The sequence below is a fragment of the Anopheles merus genome, unplaced genomic scaffold, assembly GCF_017562075.2.
Source record: "Anopheles merus strain MAF unplaced genomic scaffold, AmerM5.1 LNR4000070, whole genome shotgun sequence".
NCBI classification, from domain to species: domain Eukaryota; kingdom Metazoa; phylum Arthropoda; class Insecta; order Diptera; family Culicidae; genus Anopheles; species Anopheles merus.
Window position 1 is genome coordinate 74,286 of NW_024427650.1, and position 13,622 is coordinate 87,907.

A 13,622-nucleotide genomic window follows, 5' to 3' on the forward strand; every position below is an offset into this window, starting at 1 on the left:
CATCAAATACCTCATCTTCATCGTCTTCATTCCCTTTTGCTGATAATCCACGCAAAATCGCGCTGAACAAGGCGGTTTTACTGAGCCTTGTCATTCAGAGAGTTTTGGTTTGCCACACGATCATCCTATACCCTACATACAAATGTAAAAAAAAACAACAGAGGTTACGTCGCACATATCGGCGATCGGTGGTAACGCATATTCATTCGGGTGTTGATTATCGAAAATACAGCCCAAACCGTTGGGACGATCGGTTGGGACCAAGTAAATACGATTTTTGTTGGTGAGGCGAAAACAATTGAGTAGGAATTGACATCGCATCGATCTTTACTGTGTTTTAGGTTGAAGCGAAGAGCGATTGAATTAATTTGCTGGGGTGGGATAAATGATGACCGCCGTTTGTTGGAGCGAAACACAAACGATTCCGTAGGAGAAAATCGGTCAGAACGGTTTGCTCTAATTTTGCTTTCCTTTCCATTTACATTAAACCATTCATGTGTGCAGTCGTATTATGAAGATATGCAGAGCAACCAAGGTATTGAGATAAATAAGGGTTATCAAAACGCTTACATTTATTCCGTATTCATTGATTGACAAATCTATACCATAGCCGAATATCAAGGGACTGAAAATCCATGTCGTCTAATATGACGAAAATAATCATGCCGCTTGATGATCTTACATTATATCTATTAGAAAAAATACTGCGATTTTATGTTTCTAACGTGAAATAATTTGAAATTGCATCAAGTTGTACGACCTTAAAATATGTCCATCAACAGTTCAAACCCCTTATGGTTTATACTGCATGTACAAAAGAATTTGTACAAAAAAGAAAACTTATCAAGTCATGGATAGCTTATTATTAAGACCAATGACTAAGCCAGGCCTAGTTCAACTATTGTATAAAAAAATAAAAAGATTTTAAAAAATGACTGAGATCCAACTTTTTCCATTTGTTAATCAATAACAATTTCAATAAAGAAATCTATGTTTTAACTACAGCGGAAAGTTATACGGGCTCATTTAGCTGGTTTACTGCAAAGTAACATCAACTGTTCATCCCTGCTCCAGCAGTTAAACTTTTACGTGCCTGCTGTTCAGCTTCGTTCTCGTCCGTTACTTGCCCTGAACCGTAGTCGAACTGGATATGGATCTAGAGACCCCTCAATTCCATGATTAGGGTGTTTAATGAAGTTCGTCATTTGTTTAATTTTGGATCCTCAGTGCAATCCTTTAAAAAAAGCCTAAGAAACGAATTATTAAGATGATCTTTCTACTTATCATAAACTAATATTAGACTTAAGAACATTCACACGGATCCATTGTTATCCATTGAACGAGTAATAAACAATTAAACAAACAAAAACAAAAAAGACTCGACCTCGCCCGGATATTCGAATTCCACGGATAATGGGTTCAAGAATATTTTTAACCAGAAATGTTTAAAGTGTTTTAAAACATGCATTATGTTTCGGGGAAAAACAAAAAAAATTCATGAATTTTGAGTTTTTGTTATGACAATGCGCTCTGAAAATGGTTTTCAAATACTCAGCTATGTCAACTTTCTATTAAACTGTAATTTCTCAACAACACGGATTATCCGAATATCCGGATAAAAGGGAAACGTATAAACGGCGTTTCACTGTATTGGGGATGCCAGCGCCGCCGTTTGACAGCTCATGTGCGTAAAACATCATATAGAAAAAATTGGCAACAAATGTGTGTATTTTTTATATGGACTATCACGCAAGCTCGTTTTCTAGATGTCGCTACTACGGCGCTGGCAGTCCCGCCACTTACACACTTTGGAGGAAAAAAGGAGTAAAACAATAAGGATAACAAGAAGATCAAACGTGAAAACAGAAATATAGTTAGTAAACAAATATGTTTTTCATACTAAAAAATATAGCAAACATGTATCAAAAGCTGTTCATAATACATACCTTCACCATGAAGATCAGCAATAGAGTCTTATGGGCCACACGATCCGCTAATACCATTTGCGTATAAAGCTAATTAAGTACGAGCGCCACTTTGATGCATAATTTATAACACATGACGGACAATATATTATTTCTGCAACATCAAGTAATCCAAACACTGAACTAGTATTTTGCGCAACAGAATGGGAGTACCATTGTTGGTAGAGCGTGATGTTAAAACTAACAAAACTAATCAAAGGTTGGTAGCGTTGATTAATAAGCACTTCATTCACATTATTAACAAAAATCAAACGAACACTGCACTAAACCTTAAATCCTGTACAATCTGGTTTTCACTGACAACTTTAGTAGATTTACTACGTAGATAGACGGGATTTACAAGCATAACTTTGTCAACAACATTAAATAGAATGGGTCACATTGAATTATATTATAACCGAGCAAAAGACTAATATTGATATCACAGATCCCAGAGGTAATTATGTTATCGATCACACAATTTATATTTTGCAATAAATATAGCCTTAATTTCACCTGTTTCGTTCTTCACTTTTTAATCAAAATAAAACACGTAGGTAACAACATTTTTCAGTAAATATTTGATGGGCTTAGTGTTTATGACTTCTTCCGAAAAAAGCTCTCTCGAGAGAGTAGAAAATGCCGAATTATTTTTAGCTTGGTGATGGTTTGTGTCCCGGCTAAGCACATATTCTTGTTTTCACACCTGTTTAATACAACAATCTAACATTCGCATTTTGTAATTTTGATTTGGTCTCCAGCTTTCATCTCACATTGAAATTTATTATAAATACATCACTGCATATTAATGGCTCTTTGGCAAAGTCATTGATTGCTCATTGCACAGACACACACAAAATATATGCTGGACTGAAGTCCTTACGACAAAATAATCTTGTTTTTCCAATGTCACAATGCATTCACACACCTTTTATTTTTTAAGGGTTTTATATATTGATATCGGTAATACGTAGTGATATTTATAACGCCTGTCTTCTTGACAGAGATTTTTTAGTCACTATTAGACCAGCTTGAACTAATTTTGTTTTGGCGCCTTGCATACCTGCATGATTTACACAATCCATATGCAGTTCATCGCAGATTATCGAAATGTATAATATTATTAAGGAAAGAAAATGACATATAATTTTTTGCAAAAAATTACTTGAGCAAATAAAGATGTTTACTGCGCACAAGGAATTTGAAGAAGAGCTCTTCAATCCTGCATTGGCCCGCCCTATTTGGGTGAGATTGTTAATAATTATACGCGAGCTATTTTGTGAACGGTTTCGACTTTCCCGCAATATCTACTCAAAATGGCTGGATGTGGCAAAAAGTATTATTTAATTAGCTAGAATATAAGATTCAGGTTCTGTTAGACACTTTCACCCTGTACAATATTACACAATAGTTCCATACCCCTTTACATTCAACTAGATCTCATCTTTTACTTTATTGTTTACATATATTTTCCCATTACACTATCCAAATACCTGAATAGATCTGCGCTGTATGCCATTTGTTATACTATATTTTGCAAAATCGATATGAGCTGTTTAAATACAAAGCATCTAATTCATCTGGAATGTTAAACGAACTGGGAATTTTGGTGTCTGCTTTTTCGGCACAATTTCTAAGCTTCGCTCAATTTACTTCAGTTTTGGAAGTTTTCTCGGAGGATATTTTCTCTCTAGCATTTGGAACTGTCAGATCGTTGCGTTAGGATTGTGCACACAGACGCATTCCCAGATATCTGACATTTCATACATAGCTATTTTTGTGCTCACAACTACACACCCGAACTAGGAGAGTCACAAAATGATCTATTAAATTCCACAGCGGCACAATGACGTGAGATTGGTTCAAATCGATACAATTCTTCATCTTTTATAGAACTGGAACTGAATATTTTCACATTTTTGATAATTTTAACACTCATATTATTTCGGATTATTTCACTCATGTTTCACTCGTGTACTTCCTTTATAAAACGAAAGGAAAGCACGAATATTAAAGATTATTCTCCATTTCACTGGCATTTTTCGTTTGATATGTTCGAGGTTAATATTTTTTTCTTATTTTCCTTTCTATCACATAGAAACTTGCACACAGCGAATAAATACACTATACATTTTTCGGTATCGGGAACGTATACAGCATAATTAGCTTGAGCTGAAGTCTGGCGAGGAAAACTTTGTAGAACACGCACTGAATTGTTGAAACACAAACATTTACTTTGTGCACAATTAAGGAAAAAACGATGATCAAAAAGTGAAAACGAATGCTGCATCCTAAGGATCCCCCATTGGAAGCTTTTTGGTGGGTTAGGTTTAATCGTTCTTCGGATCGACCCTCGTTTTACAACGGGCGACACTCGAATAGTTTGTCTCGTGTATCCTTTAGAAATGGAACCCGTACTTCCTAAAATAAGAGCGAGGAAATACTCTCTCTACGGTGTACCATCTATGCAACCGCACTTTGAAGCCCTCGCACACACACACACACTTTTCGCTTCTCTCATACTTTTCCTGCTGGCAACCAAGTACTGGCCCTGCAGGATTCGAGTAGTGATTCACACCATGGAAATTAAGGATATTTTCCATACATTCCAGCTTGAACCACACTGACAGTCGAGCAAAAGCTTTCCACAACAAGCTGTTTGAAATCAATTAACTGCCTTCAATAAGAAAAATGTTCTGCTGATCGAGTTTAAAATGCTGTAATTCCCATTTCATAATCACTATATCGTTTTCTGGCGTGCCGCTAGAATGTATGATCACTGTTTCTTTCAATCATAGCACGACTGACTCCTTCCACTGTTGGTTACGTACACATAATCACAAGAGAATACCAGTTGACCCAGTTGACGTTTATCACTTTTGAACACTTCCATGCAAGCTTATACTGATTTTCATATACGCTTCCCGAAATGTTGCGTAGTGCTACCAACTATGTGCGCATCATGAAACGGAAAATTGAACTGAAATACGATCTTGTTCGATGCCAGACAGAAACCAACAAGCGCAAGCACTCAACGTGCTGCGAGAACTCATGGCACACACAAAACTAACTCATTGCTACTCACTGGCTCCCCAACTTGGGGTTGAACGGTGAGCACGTGGGGAAAATTATTCGATGAGTGCTCATGAAAGCGAAAGTGCAGCTGATGAGAGAATGTAAACTCTCGCACGCACTATATCGCGTAAGTAACTCAAGCCATGTTTTCTTTAAACTTTATTCCAAACAATTTATGAGACAAATGATTTAGACAGAAAATTTATTTGTATTAATTTTTATGAAATAACCATCCATTTAAATAACGGTAGGTTAACGTATTGAGCTTTTAATATTAGTGCAATTTAGCCCATATGCTGATCATACTACTTTATTATAGTAATATTGAATTGACTTTGTTGTGAAATTTTATCCATTTTAGCGATGTAGGCTCTATATCTCTAAATTATATGCGTTGCCTACAAAGAAGTATGGGGCTTGTTGGAGTAAAATAATTTCTCTGTATTGTTTTATAACTTCACAATTTCAGCATCCTTGAACACTCAATTTCCTTTAATCGTTCTTTATTCTTTTATTTCTCCCCAGCCATATTATTAACCATATTTTGTAGGTAAGTTACTTTTATTGTATTTCTAGATATTTCTTATTGGCTACACTATTTTACAATATTAGTATATTTCAACATAGTTTATGTAAGATCAGACACACGAGAATGAAATCAAATATTGTATATATTCATCTTCCATTTTTATAAATGTTTTGTTAGACGAAAAAAATGATTCCGGTAAAATGATAATTTTCTTATCGATAACAGATTATGTCGGTCGCGTGGTACGGTCGTTAACTTCCACAACTTAAAAGTATATCCGCCATAGGTTCAAGCCCCGAATGAACCGTGCCCCCATACGTAGGACTGACTATCTTGCTATGGGTAATCAATCAGTCACTAAAAGTCAAGCCCACAAGTAGTAAAGGCCTTGACGGACAACGGTTGTTGTGGCAAAGAAGAAGAAGAAGAAATCAGATCATACTGAGTGTTTAACTCTTCAACGCTGTTTAACTCGGTTTAACTTGTGGTGTAATTTCAACGGTCTCTACATATCAAAATGGTCAGTTACATCGTTCACTAGGAAAAGATCACGGATCACGGTACCTCTTATACGCGGTCTCAAAGATATTTCTAAATTTCACGCCTTACCTTTGTTTAGACAACAAGCTTAAATTTAAATTCATCCTGTGAGAGGAACAGTATTCATCATCCGAGTTGTATATATTTGATTAAAGTGTATGACCAGGTGAACGAACCCATTTAATTTGACAACTGATTTCAGAATCTAAAAAAAGTGAGTGTATATATCAGATGGGCTTATAGTGTTCTTCCTCACCAATACATCGACACGCAATTACATAGTTTGTTCCATAGCAAAATCTCGTATGCCTTCAAGTTTAAACAGTATCTCGCAGAAATAGTATGTGGTTTTACTCAGGCGTAGCACGAAGAACGAAGCCAAAAAAAAAAATAGTGACGGCCAGTTCTTGGATCAAAATGATGATTTGAAGATTACTGCATAACAACAGCACAGTTCGCTAGCAAAATCTGATATATAGGAAACAATTATTGAATCCGTTCAGTCAGCAAGCAAGGAGCAGTGTAATGGAATCAAATACGGTATCATACATAAAGTGAGGAACTTATCAGAGTGCCTTTCATTACATCATTTTGTTTCATTCAACAGATATCCGATCTCCGACCTCAGACTTAGAAAAAAGTGTATGGAGCAATCATCAAAGCACCCAGTTCCCAAGCTCCCGACCACGCTGGTTCTCGCTGGTCTTTTCGGGAATTATCCCCGAAAATATCAACGAAATACAGATCATTTTCGGGGATAGTGAACACACGTGAAGGATGAACCCATGCAAAAAAGAGCTAAAAATAGAAATGAACATTCGGATTCACCCCCTCCCCTCATGCTCCCATTCATTCTCATGCATCATCCGTGATGCTACCAACCACTTCGCTAGTTCTACTTCGAATCACTTTGCCAGTTGCGCCACCATATCATTTTTCATTATCGTGCTATTTACTGGTTTTGTTGTATGAAGGGGTACTGATACTAAATGAATCAAAAGAAATTTATAAAACAATAAAAATAACAGATTGACTGTTAAACACGCATTTCTAACAATGAGTAAAAGGGTCTGAACTTATTGGAGCTGGATGTTTAAAAAAAAAGAAAACTTTAAATCACTAATGAAAAGAATAAAAATGGAAATGAACTTAGGTCAATCATGGTACAAACACTACATCATTGCCATTTGACCATAACTACTTCATGAACATGAAACGTTATCTATCAGTTTTAAACCCTTCAAATATAGCACAATGAACAAAGAGAGGTATAAAAGTTCATCGATGCGTGTGAGAGAGTAGGGCTGATGAATAGAAAGAGATGGCATGAGTTTGTGTTCATTATCCCAGAAAAAAATTCGCTTGGGCACAAACGATTCCAAACACCCAAACACTTTTCAGGGCAAATTGTGCATTTTTTGCACAAATCTTTCCTTCTTATGAATACAAATTCTTTCTTATGAACGTGGCATGGAGTAGTTTTTTCAGTAATTCATCACTCAAAAACGACCACAATCAGGAATCCAGCTTCAAAGCTTTGGTCCTCTTGAACTCCACATGATTTCGTCGTAATTTCGGGCACTGATCTTGTTGTAATTGATAATTAAACTATAATTCTATCTTTTTTGATATTTCTCAACTTTTTCAAGAACAAGAATATGAACAAACGTCGTAAAAATTACCGAAAATGCATTCAGACCACTTCGCCACAGGCTGGATGACACGAATCTTTGCCTGTAATCTTTTGACAGGTGCAAAGAAAACTGTGTATTTTGGTATTTAAACTTATTTTTAGAATCCCTGCGGATGCAAGAACATTGGTTTAAAGCATTTTAGTGATTTCTAAACGGTCAAAACAAGTGTATACATTTATAAAATTGCCGTTATTGAATCTACAGAAGAATCGTGTCATGGAAACGCAAAACTGTTTGCGAATCTTTTTTGACAGTGGAAAGGGAAAGATTCGCCCTGAAACAATCGTTCAATGGAGAGTTACCTATTCAGATTTGATTTTGCTTACATTTTGCAGTATATTTCACGTGTTTTGAAGAATAGAATGAAGATTTTAGGAGAATCAGAAAGCCTGTTTAAGCCAAAGTGGGTATAGGGACTAGGTGGGCTTATAGGTTTGGCGGGAAGGCCATATTGAATGAACGAATGACAGAAGTGGATTCGATTGCGATACATAGTTTTTCACCCCCACTACGACACATCAACCAAAACAGCCTTTGGAATTCACACGCAAACATCAACAAATGATCGAATCCCCTTCTGTCATTTCGTTTTCATTTTTCGACAGCACGGCTGTCAAATTGTTCGGGATAAGCCCACCTGTATAATAAACCCACTTCGTGTTTAAGCAATAGTTTTACCTGTTCTGTCGAAAAGTGACGTTCAAATTTGATTATAAAAAAAGGCGTCCAATAGCCTAGTCTACATTACACTACATCTAGTCACTTTTCATTTTACAGTTACGGTCTGCCATATTGGATTCCAAAAATTGTGTATAAAAATATGCATTTAAAATTTGATTTCTTTTCTTTTATTCTCTTCAAAATGAGCTAAAGAACTTTTGTTAAGGTAAAAATAGTCGATGTAAAATTTATTTAAACTTTTTTGGCACAATAATTTTTTTTTAAATCCTTCAAAAGCTAGCCTGATCGCGCCCGCGACGTATTTCGTGTGTTAGCATATTTTCTAGGTTGAAATAATCTAAAATAATAGTATCGTAAAATCCCCCTTTGACAGTTCTTTGGGTAAATTGTACTGATTTGAATCCAAAATTGTCAAATGCCAAAAATTTTGGTTGAATTTTGTAATTCTTTCACGAACGTTGAAAAATGCAATACATATTAACAGAGCTAAAACGCCTTTACTGTTTGATAGTTGAAAGAGGAATGAACATTACATTAACTACATTATGTTTACACTATTTTATAGAATACTACGATTAATTGTACACCAGTATTTCATAATATACTTAAATCAATTGTAAACTTCAACAATATACAGTCAGAATTATATCAAATACAGTGGAGCGCCGAGTATATGGGCTCATCGGGACTTGACCTCGCCCTAATATGCGAATAACGCGGATAATGAGTCAAATGATATATTTAATTCCTTATGTTTTTTGGGAATAAATCGTATGTGTTGATAAAAATTACCCAGTTTTTATTTACTACATGTTTTTCCAATGAGAATATTTGGAATTTGCTATGAACTATTAGCAGTTTTTTGTTATACCCATGTGCTATGATAACCGATTTTTAAAATATCCTCCTAAGAACGCAATGTCACCTTTGTATTGAACTGTCATTTCTCAACAGCACGGATAAACGGATGGCCGGATAAAAGGTACACGGATAAACGACACTCCAGTGTATATGATTTATTGGCTAAAAATAGTGATGAACGGGTCGACTCAAACCTACGGGGTCGGAGCCATCCGCATGCGACTCGGAACGCTTCCCGGATCGTAAAGTTGGTTCCAGTAGGTTCGGTAGGTTCAGTTTCAGGTTTAGCAAAGCATATGCAATTCCGACCCGTGGGTGCAGCAAATTCGATAGGTTCATACGAGTTTAGTAGGTTCATAAGAGTTCAGTAGTTACGGCAAAGCATATGCGATTCTGACCCGTAGGTGCAACGAATTAGGTAGGGGTAGGTAAGGTGAGTTCATACGAGTTCGGTAGGTTTATAAGATTTGGCTGACTCAACGTAGTTCAGTAGTTTTATACAAGTTCAGTAGGATTAGTAGGTTTTGTGGGAACATACGAGTTCGTTAGGTTATTTCACTTTTAATTTTCGTTCCAGCCATGATCGAAAAGAACGCTGAAAGAAACAGGTTCAAACAGGAGCCTGGATGCATTGTTTACAGCAAACCGGCTCATCAAATCAAAGAGAGTACAATGTCGAGCGTTCTATAGGCCGGATCACAAAGAGCACTGAGAGCATCCGGTCCGGCATAGATCGCAGAGAACGCTGAGAGCAGCCGGTTCAGATTGTATCGATAAGATCGTTGATAGCAGCTGATTCTGGTCGGATCGCAAAAAAAACGGTGGGAGTAACAGGTTCAGCTTGAACCTACTTGGGTTAAAAATAAGGATTGCGGTCTGGATGCTTGCATGCTGGAACGGATCGCACCTGGCAGGTTCGGAACGCAACACGCATCACTAGTCTGAACTCACTGGTTGAACTTCGATTCCCTTCCAACTATTGAATATGTGCTTTTTAGTTGTTCGCAAGGCTGGACGAGGTGAAACATACAGCGAAATGAACTATTTGACAGGAAAATCTCATCCGAAATCTTTTTGACAGGAGCCCGAAAATTCAAAATGATCGCATTGTAGATGTGAAAAGGAACACGTAGAGCAGCCTGCCTGCTCTCATGGTTGAAAGGTCTGAAGTTACCTTTAACAACTTCAAACCCCGTTTCACGGTGGTAGGCTGTTTCCCTACAAATGGTCTTGACTACTGCGTAACAAAACAAATCCATTCACAGCAAGGTTGTTAATAAGCGCCGCGCCGACGAGAAGGAAATAGAGAACTGCAGGTAAAAAGTAGCAGCAAAGCGTTACGAGAAGGAATTGCACATATCTTTGGTATTCGAACTAAAGACTCCTTTGTATGCAGTAGACTTCGGAGTGTGTGATGAATTATTTTGCTTTTGAAGAAGCGCCCGAATAATTTTGGGTGTCTGCATATGTTTCGTTGCATTCTCTTTGACTAATTTCTGTATTGTTAGCTACAGTGTAGCTACTAGTGTAGCTACAGCATAAAGAATGCAGACCATTTTGGAGTGTACGATATCATCACCTATCACGTCAAACAAAATTACACGAATTTGACTTACGTGGTCCCCATTAACCGTCAACTCTACAACCGGATACCCGTGTATGATTTCGATTTTTAATCTTTAATAACTTTTTACAGAGAAGTCGCAGCGACAAAAATTGCTCATGTATCTTTAGACTTTTTTATTCTCTTTATTTTCGTGCAAAAAACATAATTTTTCTCGAAAAATTAAAAAAAACTCGAAGTATTTTTTTTCTTCGATACACTTTTTGTATTCTTTACCTCTACAACCGGCATACCCGGGTATGCCATACATTTTGTATGGGGAATGAAAGATTTTTATGCTAACACTTTAAAAAATCCTGTTCTAGCAGTAGGAGTTGCATTAAATTGGAAGAGAAAGTGTATAGATTATTATTTTTTGCCTTTGTTTAGTTGATATAATTTTAAAAATTCTTTTGATTTTTGTATCCTTCAACTGATGATCACTCAGGCGGTAGAGAACCTCGGATTACAGATAAACGAGGCAAAGACCAAACTGATGATGGCAACATCAGCGGGCCTACCAATAAATAATCAGAATCTACGTAAGCGTGATGTACAGATAGGTGAACGCACTTTTGAAATCGTCCCACAATTCACCTATCTTGGGTCAAAGGTCAGCAACGACAACAGCATGGAAGCTGAGTTGCGCGCAAGGATCCTGGCTGTCAACCGGTCTTTCTACAGCCTGAAAAATCAGTTCACCTCAAACAACCTGTCGGGACGGACGAAGCTGGGACTATATAGTACCTATATAGTTCCGGTACTCACATACGCCTCTGAGACATGGACACTGTCCAAATCTGACGAAACCCTCTTAGCCGCGTTCGAGAGGAAGATGCTCAGAAGGATACTTGGCCCCGTATGTGTGGAAGGACAATGAAGGAGCCGCTATAATGACGAGCTTTACGAGATGTACGGCGACTTCACTGTCGTACAGCGTATCAAGCTCGCCAGGCTCCGGTGGGCTGTTCATGTTGTACGCATGGAAACGGACGACCCAGCCCGTAAAGTTTTTTTAGGCCGTCCACAAGCGTCCGCCATTAAGGCTGGGATAACGGACTTTCAGACGAAGGCGCGAGACCGTGAGCGGTTTCGGACACTCCTGAGGCAGGCCAAGACCTTCTCCCTATGTCTACTTCTCCCTATGACATGGAAATAACAGGAACTAAGAATAAGCCTAAACTGATCGACGACTACAACAAATTGAAAGGCGGTGTCGACAATATGGACAAGTATTTCTCAGAAAATATTACAAAAAGAAAAACCAATAGGTGGCCACTGGCTTTTTTTTACAATATGTTAGATGTAGCAGCATTTGCTGCATTCATATTGTACAAAGAAAAAAATCCTCAGTATAACACGTCCACAAACAAGAGACGTATGTTCCTTCAACAACTGTGTGAACAATTGGCAATGCCAGAAATAGAAATTCAATTAGATAATATACAAATTTTGCGTCACTTCGGGCCACGTAGTGGTTATGAAAGGAGGTCCTATAAAAGCACTAGTTACTAATGAAACAATGACTCCAATTAAACGGGACGCTAGTGGTAGGGTTAAACACACTGGGACTTGTTTCCTTTGTGTTAAAAAAAGGGTCTACTAAAAAAGTTTGTGATGAACTACCTCGATTTGATCTTTGTATGCGACGATATCCTGCAACAATGCTCTCCACCGACAATAACACCCTTCCCTATAGTTGCTATTGATTGCTATCATCCGCCTATAGAGCTGTGCCTGCCGAACGGCTTAGCCAAAGCAGAACATCATACAACATCACATCAAGAATCAGGCATGCTCGACTACAGTCGCACTAACTTTTCGATTCTAAATGATCTACTGCAATCTTCTGACTGGTCATTCCTTGATGGAAATCCGGACGTAAACCATGCACTCGATATGTTCAATCGGAAATTTACGGAACATTTATCTGCCTGTTGCCCTATAAAACGTCCACGACAGGGTCCACCGTGGAGTAATGCTCAATTACGCCGCTTAAAACGAAACATATCTTCCTGCTATCGGTTTTATCAAAACAGTGGAACACAACAATCGAGATTGCGGTTCATCGCTGCACACAATGTATATCGAAGCTATAATAGACAACTTCACTCTCGTTTTTTGATCCGTATACAGTTCAGCTTAAGAAGAAAACCGAAAAAAATTTGGAGGTATGTCGACACAAAACGGAAAAACAGCTCCCTGCCAGCTATAGTTTCCTTTAATGGAACAACTTCGTGTACCAAAGAGGAAACCTGCAATTTATTTGCCGATCGTTTCATGAGTTCGTTTGCCACTGAAGCTCCTGGCTTCTCATTGGATGCTGCTCTCAACAACGTGCCCTCCGATGCTGTCGATGTTAATGTGCGTGACATAAACATCTCCAGAGACTCTGTGCTAAAGGCGCTCAAGCAGGTCAAACCATCCTACAAAAAACTAGAAAACTAGATGGTAGAAAACTACCGAGGCATTACTACTTTGCCTGCAGGTGCTAAGGTTTTTGAAGTTGTCGTCCAGAACTCGCTCTTGAACTGTTGCCGCTCGCTGATATCAACACGCCAACACGGGTTCTTCCCTCGCCGCAGTGTGACCACCAATTTGGTGGAGTTTGTATCTCACTGCCATGCTGCATTCGCTTCGGGAGCCCAGATGGATGTCATCTATACCGACCTTAA

The 13,622-nt window shown here is 37.9% G+C and overlaps 1 protein-coding gene across 5 annotated transcripts in view; it reads right to left on the minus strand.

The window, feature by feature from the left end:
- The window catches only part of LOC121601339 (serine-rich adhesin for platelets-like), a 67,195-nt gene extending 62,275 nt beyond the window's left edge, over positions 1-4,920 (minus strand). The window contains exons 1-2 of one of the 5 annotated variants that reach the window (XM_041930158.1): positions 4,796-4,920; positions 1,947-2,302 (exon numbers count right to left, since the gene is read on the minus strand). The gene's annotated coding sequence lies outside the window, so the exon portion shown is untranslated. Of the gene's footprint in view, positions 1-1,946; positions 2,434-4,094; positions 4,340-4,795 lie in introns of those variants that run through there. The other 4 variants (XM_041930157.1, XM_041930160.1, XM_041930159.1 and 1 more) reach the window with 4 other exon arrangements.
- Positions 4,921-13,622: the final 8,702 nt, after the last annotated feature.